Source organism: Cervus canadensis, chromosome 3 (genome assembly GCF_019320065.1).
Source record: "Cervus canadensis isolate Bull #8, Minnesota chromosome 3, ASM1932006v1, whole genome shotgun sequence".
Classification (NCBI taxonomy): Eukaryota; Metazoa; Chordata; class Mammalia; order Artiodactyla; family Cervidae; genus Cervus; species Cervus canadensis.
In genome coordinates this window covers 8,616,890-8,641,870 of record NC_057388.1, presented here as the reverse complement: position 1 = coordinate 8,641,870, position 24,981 = coordinate 8,616,890, and the positions used below count along the sequence as shown (strand labels likewise).

Genomic DNA, 24,981 nt, shown 5'->3' with positions numbered 1-24,981 from the left:
ATAGACCACATCCTGGGTCACAAATCAAACCTCAGTAAATTTAAGAAAACTGAAATCATATCAAGCATCTTCTCCAACCACAACGCTTTGAGACTAGATATCAATTACAAGGAAAAAAAAAAAACTGTAAGAAACACAAACACATGATTAAACAATGCCTTTCTAAATAACCAACAGGTTACCGAAGAAATCAAAAGGGAAATAAAAAAATTTCTAGAAAGAAATGACAATGAAAACACAACTCAAAACCTATGGGATGCAGCAAAAGCAGTCCTAAGAGGGAAGTTTACAGCAATGCAATCCTACCTCAAGAAACAAGAAAAACATCAAATAGACAACCTAACTTTACACCTAAAACAACTGGAAAAAGAAGATAAAAAAAAACCCCAAAATTAGTAGAAGGAAAGAAATCATACAGATCCAAGCAGAAATAAATGAAAAAAGAAATGAAAGGAACAATAGTAAAGATTAATAAAACTAAAGCTGGTTCTTTGAAAAGATAAAATTGACACACCTTTAGCCAGACTCATCAAGAAAAACAGAGAGACTAATCAAATCAACAAAATTAGAAATGAAAAAGGAGAGGTTACAACAGACAATGCAGAAATACAAAGGATTATAAGAGACTATTATGAACAACTATCTGGCAATAAAATGGGTAACCTGGAAGAAATGGACAGATTCTTAGAAAGTTCAATCTTCCAAGACTGAGCCAGGAAGAAGCAGAATTTATGAACAACCCAATTACAAGCACTGAAATTGAAGCTTTGATCAAAAATCTCCCCAAAAACAAAAGCCCAGTACTAGATGGCTTCACAGGACAATTCTACTGAACACTTAGAGAAGAGTTAATGCCTATCCTTCTAAAACTATTTCAAAAAATTGCAAAGGAAGGATCACTTCCAAACTCATTCTACAAGGCCACCATCACCCTGATATCAAAACCAGACAAAGACAACACACAAAAAAGAAAACTACATGCCCAAATCACTGATAAACATAGAGGCAAAAATCCTCAACAAAATTTTAGCAAACAGAATTCAGCAACACATCAAAAAGCTCATATACCATGATCAACTTGGGTTTATTCCAGGAATGCAAGGATTCTTCAATATACGCAAATCAATCAATGTGATATACCATATTAACAAACTGAAAGATAAAAACCATATGATCATCTCAACAGATGCAGAAAAAGCCTTTGACAATATTCAGCACCCATTTATGATTAAAACCCTTCAAAAATGGGCATAGAAGGAACCTACCTCAACGTAGTAAAGGCATATATGATGAGCCTACAGCAAACATTATTCTCAATGGTGAAAAACTGAATGCATTCCCCCTAAGATCAGGAACAAGACAAGGGTGTCCACTTTCACCACTATTATTCAACACAGTTCTGGAAGTCCTAGCTACAGCAATCAGAGAAGTAAAAGAAATAAAAGGAATCCAGATTGGAAAAGGAGAAGTAACGCTCTCACTGTTTGCAGATGACATGACAGTGTACATAGAAAACCCTAAAGATAGTATCAGAAAACTACCAGAGCTAATCAGTGAATTTAGCAAAGTTGCAGGATACAAAATCAATACACAGAAATCACTTGTATTTCTATTTACTAACAATGAACAATCAGAAAGAGAAATTAAGGAATCAATCCCATTCACCATTGCAGCAAAAAGAATCCTAAATATCCTAAAAAGAATTCCTAAATATCTAGGAATAAACTTACCTAAGGAGACAAAAGAACTGTACACAGAAAATTATAAGACACTAATGAAAGAGATCAAAGATGACATAAACAGATGGAGAGATACTCCACATTCCTGGGTAGGAAGAAGCAATATTGTGAAAATGACTCTACTACCAAATGCAATCTACAGATTCAATGTGATCCCTATCAAATTACCATTGGCATTTTTCACAGAACTACAACAAAAAATTTCACAATTCAGAGGGAAACACAGAAGACCCCGAACAGCCAAAGCAGTCTTGAGAAAGAAGAATGGAGCTGTAGGAATCAACCTTCCTGACTTCAGGTTATACTACAAAGCTACAGTCATCAAGATAGTATGGTACTGGCACAAAAACAGAAACACAGACCAATGGAACAAGATAGAAAGCCCAGAAATAAACCCATACACCTATGGGTACTTTATTTTTGACAAAGGAGGCAAGAATATACAATGGGGCAAAGATAGCCTCTTCAATAAATGGTGCTGGGAAAACTGGGACAGCTACATGTAAAAGAATGAAATTAGAACACTTCCTAACACTGTACACAAAGATAAACTCAAAATGGAGTAAAGACCTAAATGTAAGACCAGAAACTATAAAACTCTCAGAGGAGAACATAGGCAGAACACTTGATGACATAAATCAAAGCCAAGATCCTCTACGACCCACCTCCTAGAGTAACGGAAATAAAAACAAAAGTAAACAAGTGGGACCTGATTAAACTTAAAAGCTTTTGCACAGCAAAGGAAACTATAAGCAAGGTGAAGAGACAGCCCTTGGAATGGGAGAAAATAATAGCAAATGAAACAGCTGACAAAGGATTAATTTCCAAAATATACAAGTAGCTCATACAACTCAATACCAAGAAAACAAACAAACCAATCAAAAAGTGGGGAAAAGACCTAAACAAACATTTCTCCTAAAAAGACATACAGATGGCTAACAAACACGTGAAAAGATGCTCAACATCGCTCATTATTAGAGAAATGCAAATCAAAACCACACTGAGATATCACCTCACACGGGTCAGAATGGCCATCATCAAGAAGTCTACAAACAGGAAATGCTGGAGAGGGTGTGGAGAAAAAGGAAGGCTCTTGCACTGTTGGTGGGAATGTAAATTGATATAGCCACTATAGAAGATGGTATGGAGATTCCTTAAAAAACTAGGAATAAAACCACCATATGACCCAGCAATCCCACTCCTAGGCATATACCCTGAGGAAACCAGGGTTGAAAAATACACATGTATCTCATTGTTCATTGCAGCACTATTTACAATAGCTAGAACATGGAAGCAACCTAGATGTCCATTGACAGATGAATGGATAAGGTAATTGTGGTACATATACACAATGGAATATTACTCAGCCATAAAAAGGAATGCATTTGAATCAGTTCTGATGAGGTGGATGAACCTAGAACCTATTATATAGAGAGAAGTGAGGCAGAAAGAGAAAGATAAATATCATATTCTAATGCACATAAATGGAATCTAGAAAAATGGTTCTGAAGAATTTATCTACAGGGCAGCAGTGGAGAAATAGACATAGAGAACAGACTTATGGACATGGGGAGAGGGGAGGAGAGGGTGAGATGTATGGAAAGAGAAACATGGAAACTTACATTACTGTATGTAAAATAGATAGCCAATGGGAATTTGCTGTGAGGCTCAGGAAACTCAAACAGGGGCTCTGTGTCAGCCTAGAGGGGTGGGGTGGGAGGGAGATGGAGGGAGGTTCAGGAGGGAGGGGACATATGTATACCTGTGGCTGATTCATGTTGAGGTTTGACAGAATGCAACAAAATTCTGTAAAGCAATTATTCTTCAATTAAAAAAATAATTAAAAAAAAATAATAAAGGTTCTACTCTAGTGGTAAGCATAAGGCCCAAATCTGGCTAACCCATGTTTTTTATTCTCCTATCCACAGTGAATGGTTCGTGCAAAGTGGACCACTGACTTAATTCTAAGGCTTTTGTTGGAGGGACCAAGAAAGAAGTGTTTCCTTCTGCATCTGAACAAAGAATGTGTAAGTCATTGTGTTTTGTATCACGTATTTCCCCCATTACCACTGGCCCACAGCTATCTGGACTAAGGATGAACATCTGACCCAAAGTGAAACTTCTAGCAAGCCAGCAGCCTATTACAAGGTCTGGTTCAAGAATTCTACTTAAAAGCAGGTCCTATACTAGATAGTAACTAATTTAACCAAATCCTCTCTTTTACAGAATTTGAAGGTATTGAGAGAGAGGGAAAACATGAATTAACTGCACTTTCATACTTCATTATTTCTCCTCAACCCTCCACAATTCTTCCCTGCAAAGACTTATCTGCTCAGGACCTACCCTTTTCTCATGAACAAAACAAGCATATGGAAGGAATGCAAGCACATGGAAGGAATTCCTTCATCTTCTCATAGTCAGGTTTATAAACCAACTTGCATTCATTTTTTTCTTCTCTTCCTGTTAGAATGAAAGTGCATGCATCGCTTTCAAAGCAAAGGTAAATGACCTACTTATGCTATGAATTCCTTGCTTTTTAAACAGTTTCTTCTTTTCCAAAAACTATACTCTTTCGTTTACCTTATCCCATTCCTAGGCCAGTAGTTCCCCAGAATCGAGGGATGATATATGCCCTGATCACCTATCAACATGAAAACATGATCATTATTTTCCACTTTAAAAAATCTCCTCCTTAAAGGATGGTCTTCTCAATAATGCTTGGTCAATGACATCTACATAGAGGAAAAAAGAAAAAAAGCAATCTTGAAATCTACCTAAAACCTCACACAAAACTGAAATTCCAAATGAATGGCAAATCAAAATGTGAAAGACAAAACAGTAATTCTTTCAGAAAAAAACTGGGAGGGAACACATTTATAACTAGGCGAAGTAGAGATATTTTAAACAAGATATGCTAACATTAGTTTATTTCATGTATATATCACTGTCTTTTCCCCCATAATTGTTTCAAATCTCTGCATTTTTAAAGGATGTAATACATAATCAGGTTTTTTCCTCTGCCACAATCATTTCTCTCCCACTCTCTTCCAGAAAAACCACTACCTTGAAGTTGGTTTTTCTAAATATATGGAATAACCTAGCTATTCATCAGTAGAACAGATAAAATAAATGGTGGTTAGTCATACAATGGAATACTGTGTAGTAGCTAAAACATACCAAAAAATCTACACAATCATTATCTAAAGAAACTTTTTTTTAGTCCAATCAAAATGTAAATTTGTGGCTAAGTATAGTTTTATACTTCTTTGTATTTCCCACAGATAAGAGTGTCTGTATCTTCCAAATCCAAACTTAAGAGTCAGGTAGAACAATCTAAAGCCCAAATACGATACTTGAAAATACTTATCCTGGATTTTCTGACAGGTGTTCAGCGTACCCAAAAGCAACAGAGCAACTGAATGAAAGAGTAAACAATCTGTATCTAATCATAGTAAAAAAAAAAAAAAAAAAATCTGTATCATCTATCTACTGTGTTGATTATAAGAATAGCTATCAGCTGGGACTCAGTTCATCATACATAAGCATTTCAGCAGCCTTTTTACACTAACTTCTAAACTGCTAGACAAAGTATGAAACTTAGAACTTCCTGCCCCCTCCTGATGCTTTTTTCCATTTGCAAGGAGCCCAACTGGTGTAATATTTCTGATCTTTGTCTACTCCGGGATATAAACAAATCTGGAGAGAAGGCAGGACCCAGCAGGGCCCCTGCCCCTGGCCAGCCTTGTCCAGACCTTCCTGGCCTCCGGGGGTACTGCCTCACGAATGGGGCAGGCTGCGGGGAGTGTGTCCAGACATGCCCGGGCGCCTCCCCAGGCTCACCCCCGCTAGCGCCTTTCCCCTGGGCGACTGGATATGCTTACTGTTTTTACCTCTCAACTTGCAGAACTCAGGGAAGAAACAGAAATGCTTCCAAACGTCACTCAACAAAACATTAAGAATCTTAAAGAAGGTGAGAAACATAAACTTTACCCCTTTTAACAAAGGATCATTAGCACTGATCTTCACTGATAATGAAATTTCCGAAAATGACTACAAAATTACATTATATAAACATAAAAACTATAAAGAATAAAATTCCAATTGATGGATTCACTTTTCTGTTCCTTGACAAAATGTAACTTATAGGCTTAATATTGTAAATTTCAAATAATGCTATTAATGAAACTAACAACTCAAACAATTCATGTACAGAAGTCAACTGAAAAAAACGCCAGAAGCCTCGGTCTATAAGGAAGAGCTCATGAAAACACCTAGTCAAAAAAAGAAAGAAAGAAAAAACACCTAGTCTTATGGTTCAACCTATACTACAATCCCACCTGCATTTTATAATAAAGAAACACAGGCTTTGGGAGTTTAATTATTTGGGGAAGGCCTTATGGTACATTTAGAAAATTCTGAAGACAAACTTCAGTTTGAATCCTGGCTCTGACACTTACTAGCTTACAAGCTACTTAAAATTTTTGAGATTTTTTTTCTCCCATATGTAAAATAGATAATTAAGCCTCCATTGCTGGGCTATTATAAAACAGAGTGACAAAGTATATAAAATACATTCAATATTTGCTAAATACTAGGTATTCAGCAAATGTACCTGGAGGAGGAAATGGCAATCCACTCCAGTATTCTTGCCTGGGAAATCCCATGGACAGAGGAGCCTGGTGGGCTACATAGTCCACAGGGTTGCAGTGAGATGGACATGACTGGGTCACTGAGCATGCATGCACTGTATAATGTAGCCATCACCATCATCATTACTGACTTGCCTAGAATCACACAGCTATATCTAGTTCCAAAAACTTTTTTCCTTCTTTAAAAATGCTTAATAAAATTTTGTACAGAGTATAAAAACTGGAAAATACATAGAAAAAGATAAAGAAGAAAATTAAAAGATCACTATTAACCTTAAACCCTGTAATAATTACTGTTAACATACTGGCATATTTTCCTTCTGTATGTACAGAGCCTTCTTTTAAGTCCAGAACTGGATGGATCATGATGTAAAAAAAGGTGAAATTCTTTCTTTGGCAGTTAATTTTTACCATGAGCATTTCCTCATTTGATGAACACATAATTTTGATATGGAACATAGATAATTGGGCTTCCCAAGAGGTACTAGTGGTAAAGAACCCACCTGCCAATGCAGAAGACATAAGAGACACAGGTTCGATGCCTAGGTTGGGAAGATTCTCTGAAGAAGGGCATAGCAACCCACTCGGTATTCTTGCCCGGAGAATCCCATGGACGGAGGAGCCTGACAGGCTACAGTCCACAGGGTCGCAAAGAACTGGACATGACTGAAGTGACTGAGCATGCACGCACATAGATAATAAATTAGTCCTTTCTCTATTGCTTTATATTCAACTCAGTTGCTAAATTGGGTCCGATTGTTTGTGACCCCAGAGACTGCAGCACGCCAGCCTCCCTGTCCATCACCAACTCCCGGAGTTTACTCAAACTCATGTCCATCAAGTCGGTGATGCCATTCAGCCATCTCATCCTCTGTTGTCCCCTTCTCCTCCTGCCTTCAATCTTTCCCAACATCAAGGTCTTTTCAAATCAGTCAGGTGTTCACATGAGGTGGCCAAAGTATTGGAGTTTCAGCTTCAGCATTAGTCCTTCCAATGAACACCCAGGACTGATCTCCTTTAGGAAGGACTGGTTGGATCTCCTTGCAGTCCAAGGGACTCTCAAGAGTCTTCTCCAACACCACAGTTCAAAAGCATCAATTCTTCCGATGCTCAGCTTTCTTTATAGTCCAACTCTCACATCCATACATGACCACTGGAAAAACCATAGCTTTGACTAGATGGACCTTTGTTGGTAAAGTAATGTCTCTGCTTTTCAATATGCTAAGTTGGTTCTAACTTCACTAGTATGGCTAAGCCTATGTAAACCTTTGAAGCTATGTTTTTACCCCCCACAAGAGGCTTTAAGCCATGTGGCAGTACCTGTTTTCTCAGCAAAGTCCCTACTATTATTATACATGTTGACATTCAAGTCTTGGTTTGCATCCGGAAGAAAGAATCCGTTTACACTTTACATTATCTTTAGCTATTGACATTGCATCTTAGCATTAAGTACATTCCATTGCCATAGCAACAAAATAAAGGTTAAGGGCTTCCCTATGTCTACTGTCTGCTGTGCAAGCCAAAGACCCAGACTGAGACGGGAGGCTCTTCAACAGCAGAGACAAGAACCTGGACCCTATGCACCTGAATTCAGTTTATATTCCATATATCTTAGTGAAGTAATGAAAGACAGAGGACTATAACAACCTTTAATACCTAAAAAAAGACATGAAAAATTCATATTTGAGCCACCAATGTTTCCCTGAATCCTGAAGAAATAGCAACAGGATGAACCTAAGTGCTTCAGTGACACTTTTCAAATTGAAAAGTTAGGACAGGATTCAAAACATGACAGTAGGGCACAATATGTGAATTGAAATATCTAAAGTGTATGACTTCCACAGCAATACGATTCAAGTCTTGTTGGGCTTGAGAGAAAGAAGGCAAGGTACCTCTATGGGATCTAACTGCTCCAATTAAGGTAGTTTAGTAAGCATCAGCTACACAAAAACACTAGAGCCTACAAAGTACTCAAATATTGAATCGGGACCAAGTACCCTCCATCCTGGTTTACAAGGAGGAACAGGTATTGACCATTCTTGGAGAATATCAAAGAAGCTACAGTATAAAGTTATAAATCATGATGCAGAGTCATCTAAAAGCAAGCTCCATACCAAAATATAATAATGACTGTTAGGAAATTCCACTTTCAATGACAGTGATGAAAAATTCGTATGCTTTACAGAGGATTAAAAGATGCTCATTTCTCAAAAGAATATATAGACTTAGGGACGATGTATGCTAGGGAAGCACGCTGCAATAAAAATCAGTCAAAAAGTAATTTCAAGTTGAAATAACAGGCATAGAACATATTTTTAGAAAAGGGAGAAGCAGAAAAATAAGATCTGGAAGTCAAAGATTTGTAGCCTATTCCAGATGCACGTGATTGTCAGGCACACTTCTCAGAGCATAAGCAAAATAAGCACATAATATAATAAATTCATGCAACAAATATTTATCGAGCATCAACCACATCCCAAGTGTGTAGGGGAAATACAGCAGGAACAAAATAAAATATTTTTATTTCCATTCCCAGTATTTTATTCCCCATTCCCATGGAGTTTATACTCTATATTCAATAGTGTAAGGTGTTATTGAAAAAATAATAATAAAGTCAGGAAAGGGATAGAATTGGGGGATGCAGTAATTTTTCATAGGATGATTAGGAAGGGTGACATTTAAGTAGATGAAATAGTGAGCCACGTGTTATCTACGGACAAGAGTATTCCAGGCAGAGGAAACAAGTCAGTGAAAAGAAACATGCCTTGTGTGTTCAAGGAACAGAGAGGAGACCTGTGTAGTGCACAGTGAGGAAGAAAGTGGTAGGATATGAAGTCAAGAGATAAAATGGGGGCAGGCACACTGTCTAGGGTCTTGAAGGGTCATCATTTCATTTTGGATGAAAAGGGAAGGCACTAGAGGGTTATGGGGAAAGGAGTGAAATGACCTGGCTTGCTTTAACAAGATCACCCTAGCTGACTGTCTAAGAAGACTAACGGTGGTGGTGCCAAGGTTGGAAGCAGGGAGACTATTCAGGAAGCAGCTGCAATAATCCAAGTAAAAGATGATGACAGCTTGGACTTGAGAGTTAGCAGCAAAGGTAGTAAATACTTGATCAGACTCTGGATTTATTCTAAAAGTAAGAAGAGACAGAACTTGCTGACAGATTGAAAGTAGGGATGAGAGAGAGAAGGAAAAGACAAGAATGACTTCAGGGTTCTTGGTTTGAACACCAGGAAGAAAGGGGTTATTACTGAGACAGGAAGATTGCAAGGGGTGAGGTGAATGGAAAGGAAGGAGATCTACTTATATTTGAATGCTACACTCAAGAGACCTATTACACGTCAGGTAGACAAAAGGATATATAAGTCTGAAGCTGAGGAGAGAGGTCTGGACTGGAGCTACCATTTAGAAACTGACAATATACAGGTTGTACTTCTTTTTGTATAAACAATTTAACATTAAAATATAAGCCCGCTGATGCTTTCCACACATTTTTCCAATTTTAAAATGCTGCAATTTCCTTCCTATCTATTCTAGACTATTCAATTATAAATTACTTAAATGCATTAAATAGGATACAAAAATGAGAAGCCAAAAGTCCAATTAAGGAAAAGAAGTAAACAAACTACATGTGAATAAGGAAAGAGTGTGAATAAGGAAAAGGCAGGTGGTGAGAGGCATCATGGAGACAGTTAAGCTACACATTACATTAAACAGGTCATTGATTTGTGATTGACACTGCCTGGATTTAAGGGCAGAAAATTTCATATGAAGAGAGGTCGCTTTAAAATGATACTCTAGATAGCAGGGGAATGAGAGACACTCCTGTGTAAATGGGATCTGAACATTTTTTTCTCACTCCAATCCATCCTGTACCTGATTGCTAATCTTATATATGTACAATTTTGTGTTTACCTTCTTTTATGAAATAAGATTTGGAATTATGGCTAATTTCATTCATTTCCCTTTTAAGACATTTCATTGTAGACTTTCTTTAGTTTTGGGAGAACTGCTTTTAGATCACTGTGATACACACACATTTATATCCTGAATTTTTAAAACTTAACATCATAACCAAAAGTTATGCAATTTTAAATACTGCATTAAAATTAAATTGTTGCAAAATTTTTTCATTCATTTTATTATCTCCCCTGTCAGGGCTCCTCATCTAAAGAACTCTGAACACAGAAAATGATTTTCAATGAGGAACGGTTTTTTAAAATTCTCGCAATGCTTGTATACACATAGTACCATCCCAGAAGCATGAGAGAGAAATGTTAATTCCCTACAATAGATGCCAGAGACACCAGCAGCACCTGGGAACTTGCTGGAAGTGCAAACTCTCAGGTTCTTACCCAGACTTACTAAATCAGAAACTTTGGGGGTGGGGCCCAGGAAACTGCACTGGCAAGCTCTCCCAGTGACTGATACATGCTAAACTTTGAACATTAAGGCTCAATTCTCTCAAGGAATGTCTGTTGAAAAAGGCTACTAGACCATAAAATCTTGAACATAGAAACCTTATGTTTCACTTTTGACTGCCTTATGTAACTGGCATTTAATCCACATTCAGAATTTTGGAATGGTTAAATGAAAAAATCAGAGGTACCCCTTGTTTTTCTACATTCTATGATACCAAGTTACCAGCCCAACCTTTACCCTTCCTTTTTAGTCCTCACTATTCTATAGCCTTTCCAATCAGAATATTATATTATAACTTTTAAAGTAATTCTGTGGATGCTGCGTCGTCACATTTCACAGCAAGAAAAATCCTTCAGAAGATTCTCCAAAGGCATCAATTTATGGATGAGAAAATAAATGTGTGGAGAAATCACATGACAAGCAAATCCTTACAAAAGTAGAGACACTAAAAGATAAAATTATTACCTTCAGTCAGCTTTATCTGGCCTGAAGCTAGTATATTAGATTTAAATAAAGAAAGGTGTTAGAAAGATTGAAAGAATCATCTTTATACCTGGTTTCTGGAAATAAAGATAAATGTAACAGCAAAATCCATCACTTTATTTACTGGCAACAGTGTGTCCCCTTTTCTCATTCCTTCATCTATACATTAACTATGGGGGAAAAAAGATCCCTAACACTGTAAGAATGCTATTCGGCTACCTAGTGAAATGGCATGCAACGCTTGCCCTCCGCAGGGCACCCAAAGCTGGTGCTCTGGGACAACCCAGAGGGATGAGGTGGGAAGGGAGGTGGGAGGAGGATTCAGGACGGGGGACACATGTATACTTGTGGCCAATTCATGCTGATGTATGGCAAAAGCCATCACAATATTGTAAAGTAAATACTCTCCAATTAAAGTAAATTAATTATTTTTAAAAATATTAAGTTTCCCAGAAGGGAATCTCAAGACTGTTTACAGTAACTGTTTCATTCAGTTAATGTGGCAATTTTTCTGACCAATATTTATCTTCCTGGTTATACTCCATCCAACACAGAGGCTGCCTAGAGGAAGGAGCTCCTTTCATACTCTGTATCCCAGATTGAAAGCAATTTTAATTGTATTCTCATCTTATTTCACAAGGATTCAGAAGTAATTTATAAGCAACATACTGATAATTAAATAAAGAAGGGGATATAGTGTACTGAAGGTAGCCTGGTATACTTAGAAAGTATATGGACTTTGGAGTCACAAAGATCTTCAGGATTTAAGTGTGTGTGTGTGTGTGTGAAGATCTATTCAAGTGTTTTTATTTTAAAAGGTTTTAAAATTGTAGTTGATGTATGACACTGTTAATTTCAGGTGTATAGCATTTAATACTTTTGCAGACGGTATCCCAGTATGGGTTACTGTAAGATAATAGATGTAATTCCCAGTGCTACATACAGCAAATCGTCTCTGCTTATCCTGTTTTTTACACGTGTGTGTGGTAAGCTGCTTCAGTCGTGCCTGACTCTGCGACCCCATGGACTGCAGCCAACCAGGCTCCTCTGTCCATGGGATTCTCCAGGCAAGAATATAGGAGTGGGTTGCCATTCCCTCCTCCAGGGGATCTTCCTGACCCAGGGATCAAACCCACATCTCTTGCATTGGCAGGCGTGTTCTTTACCACTAGCGTCACCTGGAAGATCCACTATTTTTAACACAGTGGTTTTTATCTGTTAATCCCATACCATTGATTTATCCCTCCCCACCTCCACTTCCCCCTCTGGCAACCATAAAATTGTTTTCTATATTTGTCAGTCTGTTTCTGTTTTGCGTATACATTTATTTATATTATATTTTAGATTCCACATATAAATGATATCATATAATATTTGCTTTTCTCTGTTTGACTTATTTCACTAGGCATATCCTCTAGGTCCATGCATGTTGGCAATATTTTATTTTTATCGCTGAGTAACATTCCATTGTGTCTATATATGTATACATATATAGATATTTACATACTACACCTTAAGCTATTTGTCTGTTGATGGCCCCTGAGCTTGCTTCCATGTCTTCAGTTCAGTTCAGTTGCTCAATCATGTCTGACTCTTTGCAACCCCAAGAACCGCAGCACGCCAGGCCTCCCTGTCCATCACCAATTCCTGGAGCCCACCCAAACTCATGTCCATTGAGTTGGTGATGCCATACAACTGTCTCATCCTCTGTCGTCCCCTTCTCCTCCTGCCCTCAATCTTTCCCAGCATCAGGGTCTTTTCCAATGAGTCAGCTCTTCATATCAGGTGGCCAAAGTACTGGAGTTTCAGCTTCAAAATCAGTCCTACCAATGAACACCCAGGACTGATCTCCTTTAGGATGGACTGGTTGGATCTCCTTGCAGTCCAAGGGACTCTCAAGAGTCTTCTCCAACACCACAGTTCAAAAGCATCAATTCCTCGGTGCTCAGCCTTCTTTACAGTCCAACTTTCACATCCATACATGACCACTGGAAGAACCATAGCCTTGACTAGACGGACCTTTGTTGGCAAAGTAATGTCTTTGCTTTTTAATATGCTGTCTAGGTTGGTCATAACATTCCTTCCAAGGAGCAAGCATCTTTTAATTTCATGGCTTCCATGTCTTAGCTATTATAAATATTGCTGCTATGAACACCAGGGTACATGTATCTTTTCACATTAGTGTTTTCATTTGTTTTTTTTTTGATATATCCCCAGGAGTGGAATTGCTGGATCATATGCTAGTTCTACTTATAGTTTTTTGAGGAACAGGGATTTCCTTTTCTCCAGATCATATCCAACATTTGTCATTTGTAGAATTTTTCAAGATAAGCCATTCCAAGCAGTGTGGTTTGCATTCCTCTAATAATTAGCAATGCTGAGCATCTTTTCATACACCTGTTGGCCATCTGTGTGTCTTCTTTATAAAAATATCTACTCAAGTCTTCTGCCCACTTTCTGATCAGATTGTTTATTGTTTGACTCTAAGTACAGGGCTTTACTTTTGGGCTATTATGTTCCATTAATCTGTGTGTTTTTGTGCTAGGATCATTCTGCATTGATTACTGTAGCTATATAGTGTAGACTGAAATCTGGGAGGGTCTTAGCTCCAACTTTGTTCTTTCTTCTCAGGATTGCTTTGGCAATTCTGAGAAGTTTGCAGAATTCGTTTGCAAATTTGGCAATTCGTTTGCAGTTCCATATAAGTGTTAGGATTATTTGTTCTAATTCTCTGTGGATTTGAGTTTTAATTCTTACCCGTACTTGCCCTCGTTTGATAGAACAGAAGCGATAATGTTAGCATAATGCCTCATACTGTTGATTATCTAGACTTTAGTTATTTTAAAATACAAAATTCTTGAGAATAGAAACTATGTTTAATGTTATTTCTGTATTCTCTTACATTATATTCAATTAGGTGTTCAATAAATATTTACTGAACTAATATGGGACAGATTTTAATACATCAGATAAATGTCCTACCTAATAGGTACCCGTGCTTCCAGATTCCAGTCCCCAAAGCATCCCCCTAAGCCAACTAGCTTAAGACAGATCTGTTTTTGCCCAATTCCACTTAAAAACCTTCCAAGGCTTCTAGCCCTTAAGCTGTTAAAGAAAAGTTCCTGCCAATACCAGAAATGATCTCACCACAGTCTCTCTCTTGTAACTCAGACTGACCTCTAGACTAGCTGAGCTCCAGCAGTGCTCTTCCCATGCCCTATAAACTCCTCCTCGGCAGGCTAACTTCTACTAGTCATCCAGGTCTCAGTTTAGAAGCCGTTTTCTCTATCAAGGTCCCTGATCACGGTTCTCCAAGCCTCCACTACCAGTTAGGTGTCCTGCCTCCCTAACTTGATAATACACTCCACTCACCATCTAATACTATAATAAAGTGTTTAACCTGCTTCCCTAATTAAGTGGTAAACTTGAGGACAGGATCACACAACATTCAGTTTTATACCCACTGTTAACCAGTTCTGGCACATTTATTGAGCATACTGATAAAAGTCCTGTGTTCTCAACAACAGTTTCCAATTGGAAAATACCATCATGCTTATTTCCCTGTTTACTTATAAATAACTGGGGACAAAAACAGCCGGCTGACTAATAGATTAAAGAAAAAGATTCTGGGGCCTTATTCTGCACACATTTACTATGATACAGAAAGCAAAATCAGCATTAATTTTTTTCAAAGAACAGAAAAACTATTTTGTGAGTACTTATTACTAATGGGGGACTTGTTTTGTCTTGGTCCCAAACCCAGAGGTTACAGTCATCAAACTGGATTTGATCCTCAACTAAAAGAAGCAGAGCCATGGTTGATGGAAGAAGAAACAGAAGTTGCTGCTCAAACTAGAATGCCATCCTAGGACTGAAAGGTGACAAGCACCTGTTATGGATGACTGAAAAGAATGGCAAGTGAGTCTGCATCCCTGATAGGCCAATGGAACCACCACTGGAACCAGCCCTAGGCTTCCCTCTAAATTTCTCTTTACAGTGGTCCTCCATATCCATGGATAAGAAACCAGCCGATATGGTGGGCTGATTGTAAGGGACTTAAAACATCCACAGATTTCTGCCTGGGGCCCTGGAAATAATCCCTTGCAGATACAGAAGGATGACTGTACTTAAGGAAAATGCCCAACCCCCAGTTTGTTTCTACCACTCTCTTTTTGATTTCTAGAGCAACTGAAGATGATTTCTGATTGACAGGAAAGACAATACAAGATCAGAAGAAAATTCAGAAAAAAAATTTGTATACCCAGAACAGTATAGAGATATTCTCAAGACTAGAATACTGGAAGCCATGGGGGAAAAGATAGACATAAATGATAAAGTGAAAGACCAAAAGAAAATGTGTGGCCACTGATTCTATAAACTAAGACAAAAAACAGAAGACAAGACTGACAAAACATACTGGCAAACAAAGCTAAAGGATTACATCCAGAATGTATCAAAGGCAACCAACAGGTCAATAAGGAAAAAATCCAACAGGAAAAAATAAGTAAAGCTATGAATAAGCAATTCAAAGGCCTGAAAAATCAAAAGGACCAACAAATATATGAAAAGATGCTCAGCTTCACAAGTAGTTAGCAAAATGTGGAATTAAGCACCATAAAAAACTTTTAAAAACTGACTTTATAGTCAAAGAAAAACATCAGGGATAGTGAGTTTCTGAGATAGTTACTCTCAGATTGTAACGATGGCAGTAAGAACTGTGTCAACATTTCTGGAAAATAATCTGGCATTATTTGTCAAAATTAAGCAGTATATATTATGTACAAGATATTTGTCACAATATTGTTCGTAATAGAAGACTAGAGACAATGCAGATGTCCAAAATGAAAACAGATATGGCTTCAGATATCTACTGCTACAAAACTAACCACTTCAAGCTTAGTGCCTCTAAGCAATGCCATTTCTCACAACTCTTGCTTTTTTCACCTCTGGTTCCTCGGCAGGTGCATTCAGCTCAACCGTCAGCTAGGTTAGTACGTCCAAGACAGCTGGTTGATGCTGACTGGGGTGTCTTGGTTCTCTCACCCTCCTGTAAGCTAGACCAGCTTCCTTACATAGTAGCTGTGGGAAAGCATTCTTTGAAGTCTTCTTGAAGACTAAACTCCAGAATACATCATATCCATCATATTCATTGGCCAAAGCAAATCACAAGGCTAAGACTCAAGAGGTGGAGAAATAGATGGGAGAAGCAGCAAAGCCTTGTGTCAAAGAGGAATACATACCAGTATGGGAGAACTTTATGGTCATTAATCATTCTATCACTGGTAGGTGGGGGTGTGTGTGTACTATATACATACACACTATGTTCATAAATCTAGAGTTCTATAACAGTAATATTATACAGTTATATATTTCATCACATATATGTATGTTTGTAAATCTTGGAAATACGCTTATAAATTAACTAATGAAATACTGAGCTATGTGAAGTAGTCAGAATGCGGGCCGAGAACGCGGCGCACTGAGGGTATGTCAGGAAGGCCAACACGGTTGTGGCCCAGAGGTGAGGGTAACGGTGTCGTATGCAGACATGGAGTTGCACAGAGCTGTGGGCCCAGTGAGGGCTTGTGGATCCACAGGCCAACAGGCTCAGCAGTCAACGATGCAGGGTGTGGCAGGGAGAGATACAGGGAGATGACGGTCTGCATGACAGACCGAACAGAAACACAACAGCTGGACAAATGATGACCATAACGAGGTTAATGTGGAGCTAAGGCTCTCACCACCAGAGAAGGCATTATAAACACGGAAAGGGCAAAGACTAGAGCGAACCCTGGGATATCGGACTGGAACCGGAAGTCCTGGTTTTATAACGTATGTACACAGGTACAGAAATAACGATGGATGTATATGGGTGTATTATACATATAAATACGTGTATATAAACCATACTCACACATTTCCTAGTTCCTATAAGCAATGACACCCCAGTGGCAATGAGCAAACTAAGTCTCTAAATTTTTGTTTTTAAAAACCATCTTCTACCTAAACAAAAATACCAAATAAGGCTCCTTGGAGAAACAGCTGATTCCAGGGCTAGGCCAGGCAAAGTACAAGACGAATCAAGAACAAACAGCATGTGCCAGAAGTGCACAATGAATGAGACGGGGCATGATAAGTTGGCACGGGAGTCAGCTTGAAGCGGCTCCCACTGGCTAAACCAGGGATAACTGAGACAGCAAAATAAAGTAACAAATCACAGCACACTAAAATCAAAACCCGTGAGTCCTTACTGATTTAATAAAAATAATAATTAATAAAATAATTAATAAAAATAAATAATTAGATTGGACTACAAAGTGCTGATAAAGCATATATCCTCCCAACAGATGAGTTAAAATCATTTCTAAATCAGAAGGAATACATTTTCACTTCAGAAACCAAAACTCTTTAAGGCATCAAAGAGTTGTTAAAATTAAACTCAAAATGTTTAAAAGCTGAATAGATTTTATATTGCTCAATACTCTCTCCTTCATGGAGAATACAAATATTTTTAGTACATTTTCTAGGCTCCTGGTCCCACTGATTAACTAGAAGAAAAAAAGTTACATATGCCTGAAAATCTATGTTACAGTTAACCACAATGAACTTCAGAATTGCCTTTTCAAAGGTTTAAACAACTGAAAATTACATTTTGATACTATACAATTCATCTGCTCCAGTAAATAAAAGATACTAATACCTCATGAAATTAGAATCTTTCAAAGTATTATTAACCTGACCTGACCAAGGAGGTGCAAGACTTATATACTGAGAACTATAAAACATTAATAAAGGAAACTGAAGACGAGTCAAAGAAATAGACAGATATCCCATGCTCTTGGATTGGAAGAATTAATATTGTTAAAATGGCCATACCACCCAAAGCAATCTACAGGTTTAATGTGATCCTTATTAAATTACCCATAACATTTTCCACAGAACTAAAATGTGTAATCCTAAAATTCATACAGAACCATAAAAGGCCCAGAATTGCCAAAGCAATCCTGAAGAAAAAGAACAAAGCAGGAGGCATAACCCTCCCAAGCGTCCAACAATACTACAAAGCTACAGTAATCAAAACAGCACGGTACTGGCACAAAAACAGACATATAGATCAATGGAACAGAACAAAGAGCCCAGAAATAAACCCACACAGACAAAAAAGACAAGAATATACAATGAGAAAAAGACAACTCTACAACTCTTCAGCAAGTGATGTTAGGAAAGCTGGACAGCCACATGTAAACAGAACACATCCTCTCATCATACACAAAAATAAATTCAAAATGGCTTAAAAACTTAAACATTAGACATGACACCATAAAACACCTAGAAGAGAACATAGGCAAAATATTCTGACATGAAACATATCAATGTCTTCTTTGGTCAGCCTCCAAAGGCAATAGAAACAAAAACAAAAAGAAACAAATGGAACCTAATCAAACTTGCAAGTTTTTGCAAAGTAAAGGAAACCATAAAAAAAGAAAAAAATGAAAAGACAACCTACAGAATAGGAGAAAATATTTTCAAAATGATGCAAGTGACAAGGGCTTAATTTTCAAAAAATACAAACAGCTCTTACAAGTCAAAAACAAAACAAAGAGCCCAATCCAAAACTGGGCAGAAGATCTAAATAGACATTTCTCCAAAGAAGAAATACAGATGGTCAATAGGCACACAAAAAGATGCTCAACACCTCTAATTATTAGAGAAATACAAATTAAAACTACAACGAGTTACCACCTCACACCAGTAAGAATGGCCATCGCTAAAAAGTCTACAAATAAACAACAAATGCTGTAGAAGGCATGGAGAAAAGGAAACCCTCCTACACTACTGGTGGGAATGTAACTTGTTGCAGCCACTGTGGAAAATGTAAGGAAGTTCCTCAGAAAACCAAAAATAGAATTGCCATATGGATCCAGCAATCCTACTCTTGGGCATATATCTGGACAAATCTATAATTCAAAAAGATACATGCACCACCCCCTATGTTCAAAGCAGCACTATTTACAATAGCCAAGACACGGAAGCAATGTAAACGTCCACTGATCGATGAATAAAGATGTGGTACATGTATACAATGGAATGCTACTCAGCTATATAAAAAAAAGGAATGAAAAATGCTATTTGCAGCAATATGGATGCAACTAGATATTATCATAATAAGTAAATGAGAAAGACAAATACCACACAACATCACTCGTATGTGGAATCCAAAATATGACACAAATGAACCTATCTATGAAACAGAAACACAGACAAAGAGAAGAGACTGGGGGTTGCCACGGGGAGGGGACTGGCAGAGGAATGCAGGAGGCTGGGGTTAGCAGATAAAATTTTTATCTATATAACAGGTAAACAGCAAGATCCTACTGTACATCACAAAGAACTATATTCAATATTCTATGATAAACCATAATGGAAAAGAGTATTTTAAAAAAGATGCATATGTATCTATAACTGAATCACATTATTATACAGCAGTAATTAACACAACATTGTAAATCAACTATACTTCAATTTTAAAAGTTGTTTTACCCACAGGAAAAAAAAATAAAACGGTTAAAACTATGTAACAAGGACTTCCCTTCTGGCTCAACTGGTAAAGAATCCGCCTGCAATGCAGGAGACCTGGGTTTGATCTCTGGGTTGGGAAGATCCCTTGGAGAAGGGAAAAGCTACCCAGTCCAGTATTCTGGCCTGGAGAATTTCATGGGCTATATATAGTCCATGGGGTCACAAAAAGTTGGACATCACTGAGCGACTTTCAACTATATTACAAGTCTTTTCCCTTAATGGGAAATCTTAATGTCAAATCTTTTCTAGTGTATAACAAATAAACCAATATTCAGCATTACTATAAACCAGAATCTGTGTGGTTTTTAAATGGAAATAAAATACTTCTTAGGAAAGTAATAAGAATCAAATGAAATAAAGTAATAACTAAATACATGGTGGTCAGTGTGAATTAAACACTCAATAAACGGCCTTTACTGTGTTAATTCTCACAGGAAGTCAAACAATTCTGAAATACGGTCAAGTGAGTTAAAAACCTATTAGAGATGTCTGTAAAGGCATATGGATAAAATCACAGTCAAATATACAGAATGGCAAATTCAATAAGGAAAGGAATCTTAATTTACTTATCCTCAGTCCCAGAATCTAACACAGAGCCTGGTACACAAAGTAGGCATTCAATAAAGGTTACTGAAATGAAGTGAATATGAAAGCTAGTTATCTGAACAAGAAAAAAAAAGAGGTACTCTGAGGTTGTCTGAAAAATAAAGAATCCCCAAATTACCAATACTATTCTCTGAGTAAATCACACTTTGAGAAAGAAAACAGAATACCTAAGCATTTTAAGACCATGCACAGAAACTCCTCTCAGACTGGTCTTTTTAATAATGACTGAGTCACTCTCAAATCTGTTTTGGCAAATGTGTCATACATAAAGTTCAATATTAGAAATGTTTTAAAATTTCACCTAATTAACTGTGCAACCCAAAAGGGGGAAAAGTACCCAAAACACTGAGGAATCTTACTTCCATTGAAGGGGAATCAGATAAACTTAAGTCACGGTTCTTCCATGTGTTTATATATGAAAATCAGTTTAAGCTTTTACCTACAAGTAAGTTGTAAATACACATATTTCACTTTCACAAGTTCAAATGCACACCCCAGAGAAGGAAACAAAAAAACCCCAACTCTCTCAAAAGTGGGTAGTGCTCTGACAGAAGTATACCAGGAGTAGCAAACAAAACTTCTCTCCCATATCTCAGCAGCCACCTGTTACAGCCCACACTTATGGCACAGGCAGCATGGTTCGGGAACACTTTCATATTGAAAACTCAAAATTCCCAGTGCAATGGGCAAGGGAAAAAGCATAATGTGGAAATAAAGCCTTGTCTTCTCCACTCTAAGTCCAGAGGTAACAGAGGTCAATAGACTTTAAAAAAAAATATTTTCTTCAAGTTATTTCCCATTTTACTAAAAGTAAAAACCACACCCTTAATAATATATTCAACTCTGTGTGGTGCTTGGCTTCTGAAACATGCCAGGAAAGTACATTTCCAGAGAGACAGCTGGAGCTACATCTCTTAAGCCTACTTCAAACTAAAATCTGTGAACAGTGTGCAGTTACAAATCAAATAATAGCCTCAAATCAACTGCTAGGAGGTTTTGAAAACAAACAAAAAAATCACTGTTAAATACATTTACCTTTCTGAACAAAATGACAATGTTATCAGAAAAGAAAAAAAAAACCAAAACATCAAAGCTACCAGTCTACATTAGGGAATAATTTAAAGAACAGTAACAGACAGCCTGCAATACACAGAGGAAAATCATTCTTAAATTATCTTTTGCTTTCTACAATGCTTTGAAAAGTATAAACTGCAAGAAGTCACCTAGAACTACTGTCCAGTCACTGACAGCATTACAGTTATTAAATCTAATTTCTGGAAAGTTCTGCAGTGACAATTTAAAAAAGCAAGCCAAATTTTAACGAAGAAAAAAATGCTTAGGTCAAAACCTGGAAATACACGTTGACGGTATTTACAGTTAATTTTTTTTTTCTTTAAGAAACAGGAAGGTGACAGGCACACTCGTGTGTAATATCTGTAGGTGGTTGAGCCGAACCAAATTCAAAAAGATTTCTATGGAATTAAGGATTTAAAATAATATCTTGACAAATATAATATGACATGATCAAAAATCACTTTAGCTATTTTTTTCCTTTACTAAGAAAGCAAAACCTTCCAATACAAAGGTTTTCACATCACACACACTTTCAGAATTAAATGTAAATCCAAAACACTAAAATTGTCAAAAGGTAACCAAAACACATTTGAAAATATGAGACTTCTGTTTTTCATACTGATTTCTCAGACCTACTAGTAAATTTCCCCTGGAATGGGTCTTTTCAATACAAGATTGTTCAATATGCCACTTCGTGTGAATAGAGCTTGTGAGACTAATTCTCCAAACCTCCTCGGGAGATGCTTAATTACATCTCTAATTCCAATTTCCTGAGACTCAAACAGTCACATACAGTCACATACAGAAAACAGCCTATATACACAGGAGAGGAGAGGAATGGAGGTCCAGGGGAGCGGCCCGTTTTTGTGTGGTGGCAGAAGCTGCAAAAATAAAGGTTCACTGGAGCTATTATCCCCACCCATCACAGCCCTCAAGAACGCTTTCATCCATCCACCCGCTCCAGACTCTCGAGCTCTCCAGAACGGACGAACCCGTGGCTTTCCACGTCTCAGAGGATGGGCGGGGGGGGGGGGGGGGCTGTGAGGTCCGGGGTACACATAGAAAAAGAGGGAGGACACAGATCCTTTGAGGACGGAGGGACAAGATGCATCCCGATGAGGAGGCTGGGACGCGCCACGGAGACACCGAGGCTTGCAAATTCGCTGACAGAAAAGCTCACATGAAGCAGACAGAGGACGTTGCCTGTTCAGAGACGGGAACAGACAATCCTCCAGAAGAGAAGGGAGACAGCATCTGTAAAAGTCCCGGGAGGGCGTGAACTAGGTAGCGCTGAACTCGGAGCTCAAAATGGGTAGAAACCGCCTCAAAAAGACCCACACGGCGAGGCTGAGACTTACGGTTACTTCCCGGGCTGAGGGTAAGGGTCGGGTGGACCCTGCAGCTCTGCAGTTCTGCCACCGCCGTGGCGCCCCTGTCTCTCCCGCCGAGCCGGTGACCTCAGGTACTCTCTGCGCCCCACCCACCCGGGGGGACGCCCCTTCTCGGCGTGCGCCCCCTCCTCGCCGGCCCGGATGCTCCCGCCAGGCAGAGACTGCTGGGGCCGAGAGTGCGCACTGGAGGCCCGCGGGGACGCTGCGAGAGCTGGAGGCGCCCGCGGCGAGGCTCAGACTGGGCGGGCGCCCCCCATCCCTTTCTGGCCGCCGCGCCGCCTTACTCGGGGGAGGGGAAGAGGGGGCGGTGGCTCTCGCCTCCGCCTCGCGGTCAAGTCCGGCTCAGGCTCCAGCCTGGAGCGCGCGCGCGCGCAGCCCGGGCCGTCCTCCTCCCCTCCCCCGCCTCCGGCTCAGCTGCTGGCGCGCCCGCAGCCGCCACCACCCCGTCCCCGAGCCGCTCGGCCACCAGCCCCAGACAGCCGGCAGTCCCAGCGAGAAGCGGCAGGAACCGCAGCACCTCAGCCGCCGCCCCGGAAGCTCTTCCCCGCCAACCGCGAGGCTTCAAGGGGTGTGAACCCGGAAGCGATTTCCTCGCCCCGGTAGCAGCGGGATGGAAAGCTAAGGCCTTTGAAGACCTGGAATCCCCTAGTTTAGAGAGCAGGTGAAGTGTGTATGGCGCAGAGCTCAGAGGCGAGCAGAGGCCAGTAAAGAGCCAGTGGGCAAGAGGCTCTCCGATCCCAGAGACCGGATCTCTCGAGTTGCCGGGTGTGGGTCGCGGCCGTACACGCCGGGCGGCTTCAGTTGGCGACCGAGTGTTTGTCTGTCACAGGAAGTTGGGCCTGGCCGCTGGGAAAGCGAAGGGAAGGCGGAATGAGAAAGCTGTGAAGGTCCCCCGCCCCCGCCCCCCAGGTGACTGTCCCACCCACTGAGTTGAATGTAGCGGCCCGGGAGGCGCTCGGCCCCCAGCACGGGTGAGACAAGGAGGAGGAGGAGGAGGATCCAGACTCCAACGAGAGAGACGGAGTGGTAGGAGGCCGAACTGTCTCGATCCAGGCAAGGACTTCATTTCTTATAAGTAGTTACAGAGAAGCCAAAGACACTCTTTGGGTGGCATCTCTTTGTGCAAAGAGGCGTGCCCGCCCTTTTCTGGTAGTGGGCGCTGATGGGTGGTGGTGGCCGAGGAAAAACCTCCTAGGAAGTGTTTATTTTTTCACTTCAGGAAAAGCGATTGACAGCAGCTCACCCCTCCTCTCTGTCCTCTGCATCTTTTAAAGCTTTTGGCTGTCTTTCTTTGCTTGTTTCTCCGTGGTGGTTTTAGCTTCACCAGAAATTTTTCATCTAGCTGACCTGACTCCGGATTTCACCTCCATTCCCATCTCACTCATGGAGTGAGTTTAACTTCAGTTTGCTTGCCAATGCTTCCTTCAGCATCATGTTTTTTTAACTGTTTTGATGTCCTTATTTATTTGAGGGAAAGTGTCAAAAGCTCGAAAATGTTTTCATGACAATAGAAAATCGAATATTTGATGGTCTTTTCGACTTAATCCCATGTTAGTGTATTGGTTATTTTTCTCTTCGAACTGGGTTGTGGAACCACAGTAGCACTTGATATAAAGTATATTTGGATATACTAGGGATGAAATCATGCTCCCCCAAATAACCTCCTTAAATATACCTGATGTTCACTGTAGGAATTCATTAGTTCCTTCTCTGTTAGTCAGATTTTACTAAATCTGCCTTCAAAAGTTATTTGAAAATTATTAAATATCTTTCAGAATAGAATGTGACTTAATAGAAAGAAAGTACTTGAAAATTACCAGTGATGCTTTTTGATATTACCTAATGTTTGGTAGAACTGGTTGAAAGGACAGGAACAGAGCAAACTAGAAATAGCACCAATGACTTTTCTATTCTGCTGTATTATTGTTTCCTCTCTTTTTATTACTGTAAGCCACTTTGAGTGGGAAAAGGATGAAGTTTCTAATGGTCAGCCTATCCTTGGAGGGAAGTTCTTACTGATATTTAATTGCCATC

General features: G+C 39.2%; 2 protein-coding genes across 5 annotated transcripts in view; one reads left to right on the top strand and one right to left on the bottom strand.

Moving 5' to 3' along the window:
* The window catches only part of ANKIB1 (ankyrin repeat and IBR domain containing 1), a 145,384-nt gene extending 122,339 nt beyond the window's left edge, over window positions 1–23,045 (bottom strand). For all 3 annotated transcript variants that reach the window (XM_043462572.1, XM_043462571.1, XM_043462573.1), the window contains exon 1: window positions 22,915–23,045. The gene's annotated coding sequence lies outside the window, so the exon portion shown is untranslated. The remainder of the gene's footprint in view (window positions 1–22,914) is intronic.
* Window positions 23,046–23,543: 498 nt separating this feature from the next.
* KRIT1 (KRIT1 ankyrin repeat containing) overlaps window positions 23,544–24,981 on the top strand; it is a 38,993-nt gene continuing 37,555 nt past the window's right edge. Inside the window, exon 1 of one of the 2 annotated variants that reach the window (XM_043462575.1) lies at window positions 23,544–24,000. The gene's annotated coding sequence lies outside the window, so the exon portion shown is untranslated. The remainder of the gene's footprint in view (window positions 24,001–24,981) is intronic. The other variant, XM_043462577.1, reaches the window with a different exon arrangement.